Source organism: Capsicum annuum, chromosome 1, assembly GCF_002878395.1.
Source record: "Capsicum annuum cultivar UCD-10X-F1 chromosome 1, UCD10Xv1.1, whole genome shotgun sequence".
In the NCBI taxonomy this organism is placed as follows: Eukaryota; Viridiplantae; Streptophyta; class Magnoliopsida; order Solanales; family Solanaceae; genus Capsicum; species Capsicum annuum.
The window spans coordinates 49,445,225-49,468,124 of NC_061111.1; positions in this window are offsets into that span (position 1 = coordinate 49,445,225).

The following is a 22,900-nucleotide window of genomic DNA, read 5'->3' on the forward strand; positions in this document are numbered from 1 at the left end:
GAATATCCATAACTCGTCTCTCGGGTGTCCGTTTTGGATGATCCATATATTGTTGGAAATATTATTCAATACTATGCGCAATGGTGTGTCATAATCTAAGACATTCCACACGGAAAATTTATAATTCATTCTAGAAGATAGAACCTAACACGTTTACGCACAAAATTTCAATGAAAAATTTCCCAGAGTATTACACTTTTAGGGCGCATTGAACTCTAAGAAGGCCTTCGAAGCCTAGCACTGCATCTAACAAAAATGAAAAACCAATATAGTTATTACCCTAGCCCAAATTTATATGGTTGGGTTGCTCAGGCTGATGATTATACGCCAGTAAGAGAATGCCTTCGAGGGAAAATAGGTAGTTGATGAAAGTCTATATCATCTGAGAGCTAATTGAAGAGGATACATAGGGTAGAAAGTAACTTCTAGCAAATTTGGCCGATGAAGTTATCTTAAAACATGAAAATATGAATCAAGTGCAAATATGAAAATGTATCCGGTACTGTAAATTTGTCTGTTGTCTCTCTGAAAGAAAAATAATGCAGATGGACACTTTGCTAGGGAGATATGACTAGGTAGCATGGTCGGAATTATCACCTAGATAGAAAATAGCAGAAGACCAAAAAAGCAGCCTTACGGGCATCGAGGGTTCAAATGATGTACAGTAAGTCTAGAAAAATTAAGCCACTAGCAACTGCAGTTAAAGAAAGGAATCTAAGCGAAGACGGTAATTTTTGAATTTTGAATTGCATCCCATGCCTTCTTGTTTGTGGTTTTGATTAGGTCCACTGTTGTTAACCTAATCGGAACCACAAACGAGATTGAAAGACAGATTGAGTGTCATTACTTCCTTAATAATATGGATTAATTGATTATGTTTTCTTACCTTAGTATGCCTTCAGCATTCCTTGGAGAAGATCAAAGGGTTGCTGTAGTATGTGAATATTGATAATTTTCAAGCTTGCCTCCAGCTTGCCGATTCGATCTTCAAGTTTATCATTGTCGTCTTTGAAGTTAGTATAGAGTTCCTGGTCTCTTGTGAACTCGATCAGGAACAGTTTCTCTCTCGAAGTTGTGGTATTGAAGAAGGCCTTCAGAATACTTTCTTCAGAAGCCTTAAAGGATACATGAAGGGTTGTTGTATTTGTTTTAGGTCAAAATAAGTTGATGCACACTCAAGATATGGTCCCAACCGTTGAATAACTCACTTTTATCGAGCGTTGCTCAATGCAGCTTGCTAAACCAACCTTCAAAGGATTTGATAAATTAATAAGCAAGGAGTTACACAACGTTTGATCTAAACCGACTCTACCAAGCCTATTAAACGTTACATAACTCCAGGCTTATTACCCTATAAAAAAACTTTGCTCGAGTTAGTGCACAAATTAAACGAGCTCAATCTCTCAGCCTTTCTGCTGATTGCACTTCTCCAATATAGATGACAAGATATCCGTCATGTAAAGTCTACATCATTACCATAAATGCTTGTCAGGGCGTAAGTCATCAGAAGGCATCAACATTAATATCTCAATATCAAGTGATATTTAGAGATTCCTAGTCATTCCTTCCCAAGACTTTCGCTACAGCAAGAATTTTTGTTGATAAAAAGATATCCACCATGCAAAAGTCAACACCGTCAGCAGAAATCTTGCCAGAGCGAAAGTCTTCAGAAGGCATTATTAGTAATCTCTCAATATCAAGGAAGTCTTGTACGAAAGTCTTCAGAATACATTTGAAAATAAAGAAGTTTTCAGCAATGACTACACATAATTGCCATCAACAACCTCACTAGATTCATTCCTCATTCAAAAGAAAAGTCAAAAATATTTTTATTTGCATTCGCATTTTATTTGTTTAACAACCAAACAAAGATGAACTAAATCTATAATTCAAAGATGAACTAATACTATATTTAGTTCATCTTTATTTGATTTGTTAAATAAATAACATTTGAATTTAAATGAAAATATTTCTGCCTTATCTTTTGAATGGGGAGAGAATCTAGTGAGGTTGTTGATGGTAATTATATGTAGTCATTGCTGCAAACTTCCTTATTTTCTAATGTCCTCTAAAGACTTTCGTACAAGAATTCCATGATATTGAGAGATTATTAATAATGCCTTCTGAAAACTTTTGCTCTGGCAAGAATTTCTATTGACGGTGTAGAATTTTGCATGGCGGATATCTTGTCATCAGCAGAAATTCTTATCGTAGTAAAAGTCTTGGGAAGGCATGACTAGGAATCTCTCAATATCACTTAATATTGAGAGATTACTGTTGATGCCTTCTGAAGACTTTTGCTCTAGCAAGAATTTCTAGGGACGGTATAGACTTTTGAATGGGGGATATTTTGTCCTCTATATGGGAGAAGAACAATCAGTAGAAAGGTTGAGAGATTGAGCTTGTTTGATTTGTGTACAAACTCGGGTAAAGTTTTTTTATAGTGTAATGAGTGTGAAGTTACGTAACGTTTGATAGGCTTGGTAGAGTCTGTTTAGATCAAACATTACATAACTCCTTCTTTATTAATTTATCAAATTCCTTGAAGGTTGGTTGAGTAATATGTATTGAGCAACGCTCGATAAAAGTGATCTATTCAACGGTTGGGACCACATCTTGAGTGTGCATCAACACATTTTGACCGAAAAACATACACAACGACCCTACATGTATCCTTTAAGGTTTTTGAAAAAAGTGTTTTGAAGGGCTTCTAGAATGTCACAACTTCGAAGATGGTGTTCCTGATCGAGCTCACAAAAGATCAGAAACTCTATACCAAATTCAAAGACGACAACGACAAGCTTGAATAAATCAGCAAGCTGGAGGAAAACTTAAAAATTATTGAAATTCATATACAACAGCAAGCCTCTAATCTTCTTCAAGATATGGTGAAAGCATGCTAAGGCTAGAAAACACAATCAATTATAATCATATTGCTAAGGAAGTAATGACACTCAAATTATTTTTCAATCTCATTTGTGGTTCCGATCATGTCAACAGCAGTGGACCTAATCAGAACCACAAACAAGAAGGCATTGGATGCAATTTAAAATTTAGAAATTGTCGCCTTTGCTTAGATTCCTTACTTTAACTACAGTTGTTGTTGGCGCAATTTTTCTAGACTTACTGTACATCACTTCAACCCTCGATGCCTGTAAGGTTGCTTTCTTGGTCTTCTGCTATTTTCTATCTAGGTGATAAGCTCGACCATGCTACCTAGTCGTAGTTCTCTAGCAAAGTGTCTATCTGCATTATTTTTCTTTTAGAGAGACAACAGACGAATTTACATTACCGAATATACTTTCATATTTGCACTTGATTCAGATTTTCATGTTTTAAGATAATTTCATCGGCCAGATTCTCTAGAAGTTACTTTCTACCCTATGTATCCTCTTTAATTAGCTCTCAGATAATATAGTCTTTCATCAACCATCTATTTTCCCTCAAAGTTATTCTCCTACCATACCTTCTGGCGTATAATCATCACCCCGAGCAACCCAACCATATAAATTTAGGCTAGGGCAGTAACTATATTGGTTTTTCATTTTTATTAGATGCAGTTCTAGGCTTTGAAGGCCTTTTCAGAGTCTAACCCTAAAAGTTAGTCTAATCACTATAAAATCTCTTTACAATGACACCAAAACTAGATTTCTTCACAATGCTTGACACATAAACATGAGCAACAACCGACATTAAATCTTAACAAGGTATCAGAACCATATTCGTGGTCCCTCAGCCTTATCAGTTCGAACCTACCAAACTTAACTGTAAAATTACAGATATCTTGTTTGAAAGATCAATGACTAATCAGTAAAAACAGCATTCACAAAATCAGTGTACTCTATGTGTGTTTCCATGATAACATTATCAGTAATACATACCTCCCACATATGAAGTAGTTTCATCTGCATGCAGCTTATTCCTCCAAACCCATCTTTATTGCAGCCTCTTATGATGGTCGGGCAAAAGTTGATCAACTTTCAGTTCCTTATATCTATAAAGAAGAGGGAAAAAATTTATGACACAGAAAGAACATTATCCATCTGTTGCAGTAGATGTAAAGTTTGTTGCATTAGATGTAGAGTCTGTTGCATCAGATGTAGAGTTTATTACATCAGATGTGGAGTCTATTACAACAGATATGGAGTCTGATGCAACATATATAGAGTTTATTGCAATAGGTATGGAGTCTACTGGAATACATCAAACCAGCCTTGCTGGTGGTTTGATTTGTTCCAACAGTTGCTCCATCTGTTGCAACATCAACAACAGCATAAGTATAAAGAAACAACAAATAAAAAACAACAATAACAAAGAAACAACAGCATTTGTTCCAACACCATCAATAACATTATCAATAATAAAGAAGCAACATCTTTTATTCCAACACCATCAACAACAACACACCACAAGTTCCAACAACGCCAACCCCACCTACAACATTAATAACAGCATCAACAACAAAGAAACAAATAAAATACATACAAAAAAATGATACTGCCAACAAGGCTTTTAAACTTCTCCCAACAGATGACTTTTTTTGCATATTGTAATAAAAATTCTCAGTTCGTTTATTTAACACTTAAAAGTTACTTCAAATTTTTTAAATAAATATGATATGGGTAAATGGTAATTAAATAAAAAAAATATATAAATAACTTGCAAAGAAGAAGACGAGAATGAAAGAGCAATAGTGAACCATACCTTAATATCAAAAGGGGATTAAAACAGTAATTTTAGTCGAGGAAAGATATGGATCATTTTAGATCTGAAAGGATCTTTATGAGAAAGAGAAGATAAAAGAGAGAAAAAAGATTGTGTTAACCCTAAAGAGGAGAGAAAGAAAAATATAAGAGATGAATAAAATAAATTTATGGTTAAAGATAAACGAGAGATGAGATAATTCTAGATGTTTTATGTACGTAGAAGTGGGTTTCAATATTCATTAATTAATATAATTAATATTCATTAATAATTTGTGGGGCACGAGGAAGACTAGTGACATTGAAAAAAAAAAGATAAGACTACTCAATGAACTCATTTTTGAGTTATCCAAGAAATATTTTTTACCACATTTTGTAGTACTACTTTATCTACTCAGACGGAAACTTGCTTAAAAATTAAAAGAAAAAATGATTTTCAAATAGATATGTCATCTTTTACAATAGATAGCAATATCTATTTAAAAATCTCAACAGCACAGTCATCTATTACAACAGATACAAATATCTATTTATAAATCCTAACAGCTCACAGATGCAAATGTCCATTTGATAATTAAATCAGATATGTCATCTGTTACAACAGATATAAATATCTATTTAAATATCTTAACAGCTCAGTCATCTATGACAACATATGTAAATGTCCATTTGATAATTAAATCAGATATGTCACCTGTTACAACAAATATCAATATCTATTTGAAAATTTCTAATAGCTCAGTCATCTGTCACAACAGATGCAAATGTCTAATTGATAATTAAATTAGATCTGTCATCTGTTGCAATAGATATAAATATCTGTTAGAAATTTCCAACAGTAAGTCGTTTATTCCAACAGATTTTATTGCAATTGATTTAGGTGGAATTAGGGATGAATGAATAAGTTTATAGGGTCAACTACAACTTTAATTGAGTATTTACAGTTACATGGTTTTGGTATTGCGTTCATCCCGATCCGAGTCGTCGATAGATCACTCTGAGTTGAAAAGATTCTCATTAACTTAATGTTAATCTAGTACCTAAATTGATTTAGGTAGAACTAGGGATAAATGAGTTCTCATTAACTTAATGTTAAGATAGAACCTTAATTGATTTAGGTGGAACTAGGGATGAATGAGTTCATAGGGTCAACAATAACTTCAATTGAGTCATTGTAATTGCATAGTGTTGGTATTACATTCATCCTGACCTGAGTCGTCAATCGATCACTCATAGTTGAAATGAGTTCTCACTAACTTAATGTTAAGATTAATAGTATCTAAAATAATTTAGGTGGAACTAGGGATGAGTGAGTTCATAGGGTCAACAACAACTTCAATTGAGTCATTGCAATTGCATGGTATTGGTATTGCATTCATCCCTACCTGAGTTGTCGATCGATCACTCTAAGTTGAAATGAGTTCTTATCAACTTAATGTTAATATTAATAGTACCTAAATTGATTTAGGTATAAATAGGGATAAATGATCTCATAGGGTCAACTACAACATCAATTGAGTCGTTGCAATTGCATGGAGTTGGTATTGCATTCATTCCAACCCGAGTCATCGATCGATCACTCTGAGTTGAAATTAGTTTTCATTAACTTCATATTTTAAAAATTATATCTTTTGAAATTTAAGCATTAATTAAGATCAATTTGGACCAAATTAACAATTTTAAAACTTGTCATTCTTTTTCCAAATTATAAATCAACCCATACAAATCATCCATTTGCGGAAAAAACTTTTTCTTATTTTAAATCTCAAGTTCTCGCTCTTCTCTCTCTCTCTCTCAATAATACAGATAACAACTACTCAACATATTGCTCAACCCTTCAAAACAGGTCGATTTTCTTCTATTTCTGACCACATAGTTGTTATTTTTAACTTTATTCTCTCTTGTATCTGTCATTTTCTCTGTCTTCATAGGTAACAGAGTTCGAGAAGAGTTCTAAATTTATTTTTTATTCTAAAAATTAGGGCTTTTTAGTTGATGATGAAAAAGAAGACTTTTAGTTGTATTACCATCGATAATGGGTTAACAATTTTGTGTTTTGATGCTAAAAAGGTTGGAAGCACCCAAGAAAACCCTAGTTTTTATCTTAGTGTTTTGTTGATTGTCGTGGTATTGTTGGATGGTGTTTGTGGTGTTGTTGGTGGATGTTGTTGGTGGTGTCGGTATTTGTGTTTTTGGTGGTGGTATCGGTGGTCTTGGTGTTGGTATTAATGGCATTGGTGGTGGTCTTGATGGCATTGGTGGTGGAGTTAACTGTGGTGTTGGTGGTCCATTTGTTGCAACAGGTGGAAGATCTATTGGGAGATATTAAATAGGTCTTCAAACAGATTCCCCATCTGTTCCAACTGATGGGTTATCCTTTGGAGTGTTTTTTTGTAATGTGGCATAGAATAATTTATTAAAATTTGTCTTACCTTTTTTAAAAAAATTATGCAGACATCAAATTCAATGTATTTATTGTTTATCAATTGTTTGCAGTTTAAAGATTTCTCTCAAAAGAAAAGAAACTGAAAATGGATCAACTTCTAATCACCTAACAAAAAAGGCTAGACTACAGATAAATTTGGAGGAACTTTCTAAACAATCTCAGTCAGGGAAAAATAAAGCTGAGGAAAGTGATAACTCTTTATCACCAATGGGGCATGAATTAATATCAAAATCCCAACATTATCCTATCAAAAACATTAGTAACGATAGGTTTCGAGTTGCAATGCCAATGGATAACCCTGACAAAGTAACTGGTGATCTTGTACTTGAATGTTAGTTGGGAAAACATTTTGATGAACTTAGGAGTATTATGAAGAATGAAAACATAGAAGAACTTTTTAACAAGAGCTATTTTGGATACTTTTTTGAGCTACATGCGGACTGTACTCTCTGTTTCCCATAAAGCATGGTATATGGTCTTCTCAAGCGCAGGATTAAGTATGCGGGGATGATAAAGTTTCGAAGGAGGGCAAAAAAAGATGGATGAAATCTGGATTAACTACTATGGTATGCAGGTTTGTTTTGGATTAAAAGAGTTTGCCATAGTGACGGACTTGAGATACGATTGTCCAGAAGAACCTCTCATCAAGGAAACACCCCACAAAGGGTCCAAGAAATGCAAAGGAAAAAAGATGGGTTATTGGTCATTATTGGATGTAGTAGCTACAAAGCAGATGATTTAATGGCAGATCTCAAGGATAAAAACATACCAAAGCACTACAGGGAGAAATTGTGCTTACTTTGGTTTGTTCATTCCATTTTATTGGCAAGAGACGTCAAGAAAGTCATAGAAGATGATTTGTTGGTGTTTGCTGATGATTTTGATAAATTTAACGATTATCCCTGGGATACGACAGGTACTACTTGGCTGTCGAATATTTACTGACAAAGCTATCCCCAAAGATGACCACATTATACGGCCTTCCTTGGGCTTTCATGATAAAATTGATCATTATTTTTACACATCCATTAATTTATATTGAATATAGTTATTATGACTTTTTTTACTTGCTTATTATTTACATTTTCTAGGCTTGGGCATGTGAAGTCATTCCTCCCCTCTGAAAGCAGTTCAAGGTTTACCCGGATGAGGTTTCTTATTCAAGGATCCTTAGGTGGTTGGCTGCAAATGGCAGTAAAAATATTAAGGAGGTTGTTGATCTTTTTAACCTTTCGGATGATGCAGTACGTCTTCTTTCAACTAAAATAATTTGCCTTAAATAAAGATATTAAAACAGATGTGCCATCTGTTGCGATAGATGGGTCATCTCTTGTAACAGATTACCCGTCAACTACAACTGGTGCAACAGATGGGTAATCTATTATGACAGATGATCCATATTTTGTGATAGATTAACCATCTGTTGCTCTAGTTCTCTAAACCTGACTCAATAGATTACCCATCTACTGCAAATTATTCAATAGATGGGTAATCTGATGCAATATATTGTCAATCTATTGCGACATACAGATTAGCTGCTATGGAAGCTAGATCGTCTGTTGCATAAGTTGGCTGTGTTAACATGTAACCTAATTGACTGCAAATTATTATTATACGATTTAAATGTCTCCTGTCTTTTTTTTATAAGTTGTGCATCCTTGGATTGTGCCTACTGTTGATGAGTTAAGGATGACTTCTTTTCTTACTCTAGGTCTTGTTGATACAAAAGAAGACCCAACGGTGAAGTTAATAAAGAAGGAATTAGCTGGAGCAACATCCATAAGAAGATCAGTTAGGAAAGGTTAGCCTAATGTTAAAGCTCTTCACGACCAACCTACTGTAATAGATGTAGGTGTTTTTTCTGGGTTTGTTGCTGGTGGAGTTGTTGATGATAGTGGAAGCCATCCTAATGTTGTTGCTGCTGCCAGTCATGATTATGATCATGTTGTTACTCAGGAAAAAATAAATACATTTGAAAACACCCCTTGCACAGTTTTCTCTCACTCCTACACCGGTCCCTCCCATCCTTATAGTGGTCCCTCTTACCCCTCTTTACCCTCATTTTCTCATTGCAAATGCAAAGTGTGCAAAGACAGAGAAGATAAAATCCTTGAAAAAATAGAGGCTATTACTGAAGTTGCCGAAGAGTTAAAATCCAAGAGGGGTGTCATACCATCCAAGAAGCTGAGGGAGCCATACACTCTTACAGTAGCGGTTAGGAGAAAGACAAGAAACATTAGACAAATGCTCTCTGTTGTGGAAACAAAAAATTGCAACTCCTCTCGCTCAAAGAGTTGTTGAAGTTCAGGGGCCGCTGAAGAAGGTGGACATATACGCGGCACTTAGCGACGAGGAGAAGAACGAACTGGAAGATATCATGAACAATGAGATGAAGGTTCCAGAAGAATACACCATGCATTCATTTGATGACAAAGACTTCAGGAGTATGACAAATATGCGTGTGTGGTATGTGGACAATGTAAGTTTAATTTTGCTAACCTAACCTTACAATTTACTCTATAAAGAAGAAGCTACGCAGTAGATGTGTAATCTGTTGCAACAGCTGGGTATTCTGTTGCAACATAATACACAGCTATTGCATGAGTTGAGTTAGCTAGGTAATTTGTGAACTGATTCCAAAAATCCTCTGTAACATAATCTTTCCACTGTATTTTTATTCTTTACAATTACTAACCTATTTAAAAATTATCTTCTTATACCACAGTATGTTGATGAATTCTCTGCCTCATGAGGGCAGGTAATTAGCGTACTCGGATGCTTATGATGCTGCTGATAGGATAATGGACCTCAACTTCTATAATAATTTCAAGGATAGATACGATGATCTCCGCAGGTGATCTGGTCCCGGTGGTCGTAGAATTGATAAGTTAGCTTCTATGTTCGAATAAGATGAAGACGTGATTAATTATGTTAGAGAGAAGAGGCTATATCCACACGGCAAAAGCTGGACCAATGTAAAGAGAATCCTTGCACTCATGAATGTGGAAGTCAAATATTTTCTCGGTGTTGAGATACTACTCGACGAGGGAAAGATTAAGGTTTATGACTGCAACTTACCTATCTTCAACAAGGACACATTTTTAACCTACGTGCAGCCACTTTTGAAGTTGTTCCCCAAGTTGTTGACACAGAGTAAGCTGATTGATTATTTATCGATGGAAGTCTTGACGAAGGAATCATGGGTTTTTGAAGTTCGAAATAAGAACATCCAACTTCTAAAAAATAAAATCGATGCAGCATGCGGGCCGTACTTGCTTGCATACATCGAGTGTATGTTGACCGAGACAGAAATGACCGGTATATGCGATGCCATTGTAGGAAAGATGCAAGAGGTCTGGGCTTATGGGGTGCTAACTAAGTGGTTGGAGCCCGTGTATAAAGAATAATATGTACAAAGACGAACATGATATCAATTTTTTATTTCAAGCCACTTCACTTTACATGTGTGGCAATAATTTTTATGTCTGGCGAAAGTTGAATTTTTATAATGCAATAGATTGTCTATCTGTTGTAACAGATATAATACCTATTGTGATAGATTAATATCTATTGAAATAGGTTATCCATCTATTGCATTATGCAAATGTTTTCGTCTGTCTGTCGTAATAGATATACAATCTGTTGCAACATATAATCTATCTGTTGCAACTGATAGGTAATCAGTTGGAACAAATCAAAAAGGTAGGAAGACCTATTTATATAATTTCCAGCAGATGGCCTAATTAAATGGTTGGAGCCTGTGTATAAAGAACAATATGTACAAAGACAGAGACGAATATGATAATAATTTTTTATTTAAAACCACTTCACTTTACATGTAGTGGCCATAATTTTTATGTCTGGCGAAAGTTGAATTTTTATAATGCAACAGATTGTCTATCTATTGTAACAGATATAATACCTATTGTGACAGATTGATTATCTATTGGAATAGGTTGGTCATCTGTTGCATTATGCAGATATTTCTTAGTCTATCTATAGCAACAGATATATAATCTATTACAACATATAATCTATCTATTGCAACTAATAGGTAATCAGTTGGAACAAATAAAAAAAGTAGGAAGACCTGTTTATATAATTTCCAGCAAATGACCTACATGTTGAAACATATGTGTAAATCTGTTTGATAAGATATGTCATCTGTTGCAGCAGATAAATTATCTGTTGTGATATTTGAATCTAGTATTCCATTTCAATTAATATGTTCAAAACTAAGGATTAAATTATATTCATAGACAACATAAAATAAATCGAAGCCTTCGGAAATTACATAAAATAACTCAACAAATAAATAAAATGTAAAAAAAATATTATAGGTACAAATGTTCTACTCTACAAATAAATCAACAAGTTAAACCAAGGAGGACGGGCTATTACATTGATGGACTCAAGCTATAAAGATATAATCAATATGGACAAGTTGTTCTTCATCCGGTGCTGCGAAATTCAGCTTTGGTCGTCATGGATCTTTAATGTCACTTGCGTACAGCTTCTGAGCTTTCGCTTCTCCATATTTTCATAAAAGAGCAGCATATATTTTGAGGATTAATCCGTATCAAGTCCATCATTTGGTACTTGTAATCCATCACTTAAATACTCGGCGTAAGCGGCGACAAAAGAACCGCAATCCCTGCGTTTTAAAAAAATAGATAATCCATATCTTTTAATTCATGTAAGCGTTGTGAAATTTATTAAATGAAACTAAATCATGATACTCATACTTACAGGTTACCAATGGTTTGTTGAGCAATTCCTTCAATATATTGTACATCAAATGGATTACCCATTTTATCCCAGTATTCTTCAATCATCGACCAATCAGTACAAACCTTTTAGTTCAAAAAGACACTCATGTCGAGGTAAGTAGGCAATATTTTGGCCAGCTTTTGTATCTCAGATGACGGCCCGGAACATCTCCTTCATAACATCGAGTCATAAACTCGGATGCGCCTCTCTTTTAGAATGACGACAACTAACACCCAATGGAATTCATCACCACAATTGATTGGGATGTACACTTTGTCAACCAAATGTCAAGGCAAGCCAGCTGGAATGCTAAAATCCTTAATGATATTGATTAAGCATTCCTCATTTCTGGAAACTTCCGGTTGTTGTTAACAATACCTATCGTAGGAATTATTGACGTAAACTTTGTAAAAATAATTATCTATCGTGTATCTATATTATTCTGGCATTTGCAACTTGGCCTTCTTTCGGAGGTAGTAAAAAATGACATCCATGTGCTGCACAGATTATCAAATATTTTAGATTACGTGACAAAAAAAATTAATACGCAGATGTAATTAAATAAATTATTAATTAATAGTAATATGTATGGCATTTAAACCTCATCATTCCAGCAAATTTGGGGCTGTGACATCAAAAAGAACCAATTCTTTATTTCGGGATGTGCGACAACAAAGTTGAATATATCAAAACAAAGACTCAATTCGTTCACTTTGTAGTATTCATCATTTTGTTTTCTACGTGATGATTTATCTATGTTAATGTCATGATCTTATAACAAGAATTGTATAAATCAATATCCTTGAAGTTGATTTATGTACCTGCCGGCATGATGCTTTAACATCCTATCGGCAATCCATTCTGAATAGTTGTTGATCAACTTTGTTAATTTTTTTGAAGCCTCGTTCGAGATGTTGAACCCTTTAAATGAGCAATTCTTTCATTCTCCCGAACTGACAGGCTTCACTTTTTCTTCTTCTTTGGAAGAAGTTGATGGATTATCCACTGTGATATTATGCTCTTCAGTAGTAGCTCTGCTACAACATCCACCTGGAAAGCAAAAATTATCAATGCCAATTACAGATATATAATAGATTATCCATCTATTGCAACAGATGATATTGCAACAGATGAGTCTTATGTTGCAATAGATGGATCATATGTTGGGACAAATTCGAATAGGTAAAACAGAGCAGTACGATAATTTTGGTGCAAGACAAAGATAGAGACATTGAAATTTTGCTTTTTTCGATGCTTGGTGATACCTTGAAAATATCTTTCCTTCTCCTCTTAGACACCTTGATCTCTACTGGAGTGTATGGATATGAAATCCTCTTTGATGGAATGACACCCCTCTTAGATGTTATTTCATTTATAGAAGCAGTTAGTGCATTAATAGCATTAATCACTCCATCATGTTTCGCCTTACAGTCTTAACATTTGCATGCAAAAAATACGCTAGATGTGAAAAAATCTGGAGAAAAATCTGTACAACCAATATGATACAATCATAATGGCTTGTTGTTTCAAAAACTGTAAGAGGGGCATCATTATCCCCAACAACAGCACCACTATCACTACCACTACGACTACCATCATCAACAACAACAAGATCACCCTTTAAAATTATTTTTCTTGTGTTACTCCAAACAATTTTATTTTTATTCCATCAATGACCTTAGGGTTTGATAAAGTTTTCACAGACCGTAAAATAAGAAAAAATGGCATCTTCAACTCTAGGCTGGTCGGAACAAGCCACGAATGGACAATCTAAAATAAATTAGTACATATATTAGAATGATGAAGAAATCATTTAAAATAATCATTAATTAAATAAAAACTTGATTAGAATTGGACTTACTGCTTCCTTCGGGAGATTGAAAAGCTCAAGAAATTTTGCATTTTTATCAGTTTTGGCCGATGACAATCTCAAGATTCTTGGACAGGAAACTTCTTCCTGGTAGTTCACTTGTTGTCTCAAATAAGGAATGGCTTCAAATGCCCAAGCCTATAACATAACACCAATATATCAAAAGCATTATTGAATAAAAAAATAATGAATTATATCATGATAAAAGAAATATTTACCATGAAGGCCCATGAAAAGCCATATAAGTTGACTGTCTTTGGCGGTAACGGAGTCAACAAATATTTGACAGTTATTTTGAAGCTTTCATAACCCCAAGGATAGCTGTTAAACGCCTCAAGATCCTTGAAGAGATTTATTAAACTAAGGCTTATGTTGTTGTTAACGTCTCTCGCCCAAAGAATATTATGTACAAACTAAACCAAGCACAATAACTGCTTGTGCTTCTTTGAAATTCCTTTACCTTTCAATGCTTCTATCAATTTTTTATTTTTGAAGCTTGGACCAATAATGGACACAAGGTCATCATGATCACTCGACTTGCCTTTGCCTTTTTGGGTGTGAGGGGTGCTTTTTTATAGGTTAGAGTAGGTATAACTTGAGAAGGAGAAGGAGGATAACATTTTAGTCAGGTAACTATGGCAAACTCCTTCCAACCAAAGCAAACAGGTATGCCACAAAAATTTATCCACACCTCATCCATCTTATATTTATTTTCATACATAAACCTGCGCTTGAAAAGATCATATACCATTTTTATCTAAAAACGAGCACTGTTGTCCTCCGGCCAATCAAGATATTGCCCAAAGCAGCTTTCCTTGAAATAAGAATCCAATTTTTGTTCTCAAAGTATTTTTCTGAAGGCATCAAAAGATTTTCTCATGGCTAACTTAACCACGAAATCACCTGTTAAATCTGTGGCACCATCGCACTGTATTCTCATAGGATAATGATCAATGTTGAAGGTTTTGAACAACTCTTCAGCGGAAGGGCTATTAGCATGTGGGTCATCTCTTTTGAAATATTCCTCCCCGTGTTTATTATCTTCTGCTCCTGATTGAGATAACGCTCATAGAGTGGTGGATGTAGCCGAGCTGCTGCACTTGTTCCTTTACTTGGACTTGATTTGATTTCTTTTATTTTAAGAGCCATATTATCTTAAATTAATAGAAACATAAAATAGATTATAATTGATTAATGCATCGTTAAAAAAGGATAACAGTAAATCTAACATGCACAACAGTAAAAAAATAGTTCCAACAGACCACACATTTGTTGCACCAGGTATGTTATCTGTTGCAATATATAACCGACATGTTGCAATGGATGAGTAAATCATTGGAAACAATAAAAATAGATCACTAATTTATTGAATTAGATATTTTACCTGATGCAACATCTAACCAACCATTGCAACGGATAAGTAAACCGTTTGAAACCATAAAAATAGATCATTAATCTATTGCACCAGGTATTTTATCTATTGCAACATATAACCAACCTGTTGCAATGGATGAGTAATCCATTGGAATCAGTAAAAATAGATCACTCATCTGTTACACCAGGAAGGTTATCTATTGCAAGAAATAACCAACTTGTTGCAAGGATGAGTAATTCATTGGAAATAGTAAAATAGATCACCAATCTATTGTACCAGGTAGTTTATTTGTTGCAACATATAACCAACCTATTGCAACGGATGACTAATTCATTGGAAACCATAAAACATATCACTAATATGCTGTGTGAGGTGGTTTATCTATTGCAACATATCACCAACCTGTTGCAACGGATGAGTAATCCGCTGGAAATCATAAAATGGATAACTAATCTATTGCACCAGGTATTTTATCTGATGCAACATATAACCAACCTATTGCAAGGATAAGTAATCTGTTGGAAATTGTAAAAATAGATCACTAATCTGTTATACCATGTAGTTTATCTATTACAACATATAACCAACATCTTGCAACGGATGAGTAATCGGTTGAAAACCATAAAACAGATCACTAATTTATTACACCAGGTTGTTTATCTATTGCAAAATATAACCAACTTATTGCAACAGATGAGTAATACGTTGAAAACCATCACTATAAAAAAAACTGTGTTTAGCGACGAAATTTACTGACAAACCAAATTTTGTCACTATGTAGTGACGGATTAGCAACGGAACATTCAATTTGGTCGCAGACATTGCAGTCATATTTTTTGGTATGTTCTTAGCAACGAATCAGTGACGGAATTTGATTTTCGTCACTAAATAATAGCGGGAAAAATTGGTGCCCAAATTTAGTGAAGGATTAGCAACGAATTTTTCGGTCGCTATGTTAATTATTTCGTAGCAACGGATTTAGCAACAAACTTTCGTTGGTGCCCTTCATTTTTAAAAAAAAAAGTTTTTTGTTTAGCGACCAACTATGCCGTCGTAAAATATGAATTATTATTTTTTATTCATTTTCACCCGCCCCCCATCTCTTCCTCTCTAAAATGAGATATTTTCCCCTCTATACTGATGTGCCTTTCCATTTCTAGATTAAAATTCTTCACTACTCTTGCTTCACTTGTCTTCCTTTTTACTGAATCAGCTTCCGATTTTCAAGTTCTTGGATACGTGCTTCTAATTTGACCTCTATTCAACTGATTAATTCTATTTGCATGTAATTTTTGAACTGATCTGCAAGGAAAGATTCTTGATTTGTAACTACTTTCTTTTGGCTTTGATGGAACCAGCTATTTGAGGTATTTTTCTCTTTCTGTTCTTTGTAAGTGTTGTTATGATGTGTGTCACTACTACCCTATCTTGGCCATTATTTGCCATTTAATCCATCCAGTGAGGTGGTTTAGGAAGAAGGGCATTAACCAATAATGTAGAAAGTTTGACTTCTCGTAAAGAATTAACAGCTTTGGTTTATTGAGTCATCCTGCTGGTTTTTAATCCCCCACTACATGTTGAAATATTTCTATAGTGGGTTGTGTTATTTTAATCTTACTTCAACAAAATCTTGTCTATTTGTATGTTCTATGACGTAGAGCTATCCTCTGAGGCATTTAACTTTGTCTAGTCCTATGGTAGAAATCCATCTTTGGTATTTGGAATATGCTTTAGCACTTTTGAGTATTTATTCATCCAGGGAGGTAAATATTAGCTTCTTCACATTGTAAGTCTAAAAGCATGCTGGAGGATTGTTTGGATACTGATACAAAAGCATCATAATAATTCCTTTGGACTATGGCTAGTGAAGCAATGTAAACTTTTGTCTTATGTGGTCGGTTTATTAGTTGAATGGAGAAATTAGAAGTTGAAACTGGATTGTTTTGAAATATACCCTTGTCCTTTATAAATCGGGTATGAATGTGTATGGTTTGAATCATATGTATCAATTTCGTAAATAAAGTTAAACAAGTGGTTTTCTTCTTAAGGTAGTCTCTAGCAACCAATGCCTCCAAAGTGATGCATTAACTTCTTCTCTAATTATAAGAGGAGATTTTTGAATCCTTAAGTTAGTCTTGCAATTGTATGAAAATTTAGATGTACTTCACAAAACACATAATAAAATTATCCAACTGTACTGAAGATAAAAAGTTATTCAATATTATTTATCCATCATATGTACATCATATGTTATTTATCCAACTGTACTAAAGAAAAAAAAGCTATTCCATAATACTTCTATATTCCACGGAATCTCTAAAATATATAAGGGAAATAGTTTTAACCAATAAACCGATAACCGATTCTTTACAAATGTTTTGTATGTACATCAATGTTGCTTGGATTCTGCAAAAATGTTAACGGGGTGTGTCATATATTCAAATACTTATTTGATACACTTATCTTTCAGGTGTTTTTTTTACTGGAACTAGTGTAGTGCAGTTGTAGATTGGTGGTAAAATAAGTGGAGTATTGTATTCAATCAGGTGTGTTTTAAAACTTTCTTTCGACTTTTTAATTTTTCTTGGTAATCTTGTTGGCTTCTCGATTATGTTTGTAACTTAAAATAGAAGTATGTATCACTTTTATCTTATTTTAAAGGTAAACTAGTTTTGTTTTCTACTTTAAGAGCATAAGTTTGAATGATTTAGTGAAACTATTTAACTGTCAATTGATCAACTTAATTATGCTTTCTTTGCTAAGTAGTTCTTTATATAGAGCCTGATCATACATTATCATTTTTGTTAATAAACATTTCCAACAAGGCTAATTATTAATTAAGACTAATTGTCGTGTTTCTTATTAAGCTGGTTAATTAGCATTGATTATCCTTTTTTTTATTTCAACCTTAATAGGAACATGAATAATCTAGAGCGTAGTTGGATGTATGAGAGGTTAGATGACCGAGGAGGTTTATTCTCTAGATTTGTAACCGAGATGGATGAATTTATTCAATTTGCATGTTCTCAATCAAATCGTATGAGTGGTGACAAAGTTAGATGTCCATGTGCAAAATGTCAGAACTATAAATTCATGGATGTTGAAACTGTTAAATGTCACCTTTATCAATCTGGATTTATTGAGAACTATTTTATTTGGAAGCATCAACGGGAAAGAGATGATATAAGTGAGACTTCTTATGGTAATTCATTGCATGGTGGTGGTGGTCAACCAATATTCGAAGAGAATCCATACTGACAAATGATTTTGGATGCAGCTGGTCCCAACTTTTCTCAGGGTTCAAGCTGGCAATCTTATAGCAATAGTGAACCTGAGTCATCTCATCCTTTTCAATATTCAATGGAGGAAGATCCTAATCCCATTTCCAAAAAAATTTATGATTTGTTAGATGTTGCTAATGCAAAATTATATCCCGGTTCATCCCTCTCTCAACTTGCAGTTGTCTTTCGAATGTTGAATATTAAAATGGAGAACAATATGTCACAGAGAGGCTATAACCAAATGATGCAATTGCTTAAGGAGTCTTTACCTAAAGATAACATTGTGCTTGATAACTATTATCAGACGAAGAAGTTAGTGCGTAGCTTGGGTTTGCCAGTTGAAAAGATTGATTGTTGTGAATCAGGATGTATGTTGCATTAGGGTGATGATGATGAACACCTTACATCTTGTAAATTTTGTAGCAAGCCAAGGTATAAGCATTGTGTTGGCTCTCGTAAGAGGAAATTGCTCCCTGACAAGAGAATATATTATTCTTCTTTGATTCCGAGATTGCAAAGATTATATGCATCTCATGCTACAACTGCTGACATGAGATGGCATCATGACCATAAAAAAGAGAATGGTGTGATGCGTCATCCATCAAATTCTGAGGCTTGGAAGCACTTCAATGAAAGTCATCCCTTTTTTGCTGCTGAACTAAGAAATGTCAGGTTAGGGTTATGTACAGATGGTTTTCAACCATTCAGTCAGTCTGGAAGAAAATATTCTTCGTGGCCAATGATTTTTACTCCATACAATTTACCTCCAGGAATGTGCATGAAAGAGGTTTATATGTTCTTAACTATCATTGTTCCAGGTCCCAGCAATCCCAAACATAAAATTGATGTTTATCTGCAACCCCTAATTAAGGAGTTGACCTTGTTGTGGGAGATAGATGTGGAAGCATTTGTCATATCAAAAAGGCAAAACTTTTAATTAAGGGCAGCTTTGATGTGGACAATTAGTGACTTTCCTACATATTATAGAGTACTACAGGTAAATTAGTATGTCCTTATTATATGGAGGAAACACAATCTTTTAGATTGCAGCATAGAAGAAAACAATCCTGGTTTGATTGCCACAGAGTGTTCCTTGACCAGCACCACCCATTTAGGAGAGATCGAAAGAACTTTCTTAAAGGCTAGACTGCTAGAAGACCTCACCCAACAAATAGAATAGGAGAGGAAATTTTGGACCAGATTTGTAATTTAGGGATAAGAAATGTAACAGAGTTACATGCAGAACAAGTTAATAAAATAATATGTAAGACATGTGGCTGAAAAAAGCGAAGCATCTATTGGGATTTTCCATAATGGAGTTCTAACATAATTCGACATAATCTTGATGTTATGGATATTGAGAAAAACTTCTTTGATAATGTATTTAACACTGTTCTTAATTTTGATGACAAAACTAAAGATAATCCACAGTCACGGTTAGATACGGCAAAATATTGTGATCGACCTCAATTGGGAAAGGATAGTAATGTACAATATCCAAAAGCTGTCTATACATTAGACAAGGAAGCAAGAGTGATCTTGTTTAATTGGGTGAAATGCTTAAAGTTTTCAGATGGGTATGTTTCAAATTTGGGTAGGTTGCCAGACACAAATGCGAAAAGGTTATTTGGAATGAAGAGTCACGATTGTCATGTGTTCATGCAACGACTAATGCCTATTGCTTTTTGTGAACTACTTCCTAGTAATGTGTAATGGGCACTCACAGAATTGAACTTATTTTTTAAGGATCTTACTTCGACCACTCTACGAGTGGATGATATGATGCGATTAAAGAAAGATATTCCACAAATTTTGTGCAAGTTGGAACGTATATTTACTCATGGGTTCTTTAACTCAATGGAACATCTTCCTGTGCACCTTCCATATGAAGCAAGGGTTGTTGGACCTATGCAATATCGATGGATGTATCCTTTTGAAAGGTAAATATGTAGCTCTATGTCAAACTCGTGATGGTTAATTAATACATAACCTTCCAAAACATAATGTTACATCTTTTTCTGTATATAGGTATTTGGGAACTCTTAAAAAGATGATTAGGAATAAAGCTAGTGTTGAGGGTTCCATTTGTGAAGCGTACTTGATGATGGAGTCAACACAACTATTTTCTTATTATTTTGAACCTCATGTCATGTCACGAAATCATAATATGGATCGTAATGACGATGGTGGTGTTGTGGAAGATCTTAAAGGAAATCTTTCAATATTCTCTCATCCAGGTCGACTTTGGGGAGAAGCAAAAAAAAGAGATTTGATCTTAGATGAAATCAAGCCGGCTCAAACTTATATTTTACTAAATTGTGAGGAGGTTGAGCCATTTGTGAGGTAACCAAATTCTCTTAATTAATAATAATAAAATCTATTCTTATATCGTGACTTCTCATATATAAATTAATTTGTTGCAATGAAGTATGTACCTGCAACGTTTGGAAGAAGAATTTCTGAATCTCTCTCAAAGGGAAATAGACGAGAGCCTTGAAGAAAATTTTGCTATATGGTTCAAGGGATATGTAAGATTTAAATAAATATTAACTTTCATATAATGATGCATGTACTTAAATTGGCTTCTCATGTTTAACTAGAACTTTGTTTTTTTAAAATAGGCTCGGTGCAATCCCATTGAAAATGAATACTTGTGTAGTCTTTCTCGTGGACCATTAATAAGATCTACATCTCATTCAGTTTATTTTGTTAACAGATATAAATTTCACACAGAATGTCATGGTAGCATGAGATCAACAATGAATAGTGGATTTTGTATCTCGAATCCAAATTTTAGGGATTATTATGGGTGAATAAAAGAGATCATACAAGTGGAATACCGTGAAGCACCTTTAAAGTAAACTGTGTTATTCAAATGCGAATGGTTTGACCAAATAATAGATATCGTTGTTAAGAAGCATGATCGGTACAAATTGGTTGATATTAACCATCGTCATCGATATAAAAAGTATGAGCCTTTTATTCTTGCAATGCAAGCAACGCAAGTATGTTATGTACCTTATCCAAGCAAGAAAAAGGACAAAGAAGATTGGCTATCTGTATTGAAGGTCAAACCTCGGAATGTTATTGAATTACCAGTTGAGGAAGTGGTGATAACTTCAGAACTGAATGTTCCTTTTCAAGTTGAAGAAGTTGAAGTCCATGAGATAGATATGTCTGTTTCTGTAGATGAAGATATTTTATTGCATGATCCAAATGGGGGTGTCCTTGAAATGAATGAACCTCTTAATGATGGTTTATTTGAAAAGCATCATGAAATTCAAGATGGATGTACATAAGAAGAATATAAAACCGAGGAAACTGAGGAGGAGGATGAAGAGGAAGAGTTTGAAGAAGACATAGATAGTGAATAGAATTTGATAAATATCTGCTATTTTAGCTTTGTTGTATTTTGTTTTTAGTAAGAAACTACGGAATCTGCTATTTTAGCTTTGTTGTAGTTTGTTTTTAGTTCAAAACATAGACTGTGTCAAGTGCTTCAAAAAAAATGTGTTATTTTAGCTTTGTTGTATGTTGTTTTTACTAATTTTTCTCTAAGATATCATCATTTTATAAGTTTTTGGTTTCCTTTTAATAATCTGCTAATTTTTCATATTGCATTATTTTAATTTGATTTTTAATAGTGATAATCTAATGACACCGTTATTTTTTCAGATATGACTCGAGGTGGATATCGTGCCGGCAAGTCCACATGCAGGAGTAAGGCTGCTAATCGTGCAAAAATTCCTTCTATTCCAGCTCCAGTAATCAAACAGGATGATACAAGTTCCATTTCGACCATGCCACCTGATCAAACACCGGTCATTCCTGAGACATCTCCTGTTTCACCTAACCAAAGCAGCCCAACAGGCCAGAATATGAATGCTTAAAGCAACACAGCAGCTGAGGCAATATCTGGTCAGAGAAATATATCAGCTTCAGGAGATTCCAGTTATAACAATGGCCGGACCTTTATTTTTCTGACTTCTTCGGGGTTAGTACCTACTACTTATATGTTTACTATTTTTGTACATAGATGTTGTGTAGTGTTATTGATTTTGAATTTGATGTTGTACAGGTTGAAACCATCTTCCAAATGCTCCAGTTCCATTACATTGTCTTTCAAAAGTGAAGTTGATCCTAATAGGATCAACTGGAAAGGTGTTTCACAAGATGTCAAAGATGGTTATTTTGGAGAATTCAAGGTATGTTTTTTAAAATCATAATCAATAGAAGTTGTTTGAGTTTGCAGCTAACACTTAATTATATTACCTTAAACTGAATTTCAGAAGAATATCTATTGGGATTCTTCCGTTAGTGAAGTTCTGGTAAAGCAACAATGAATGAAGAAGGCTACATTATGCTACAAGAATTTCATTTCCAATATAAAGAAGCATAGAGCTACAGTTCAACCGGAATTTGTAAATGACCATTTGTGGGAAAAGTGGATGGAAC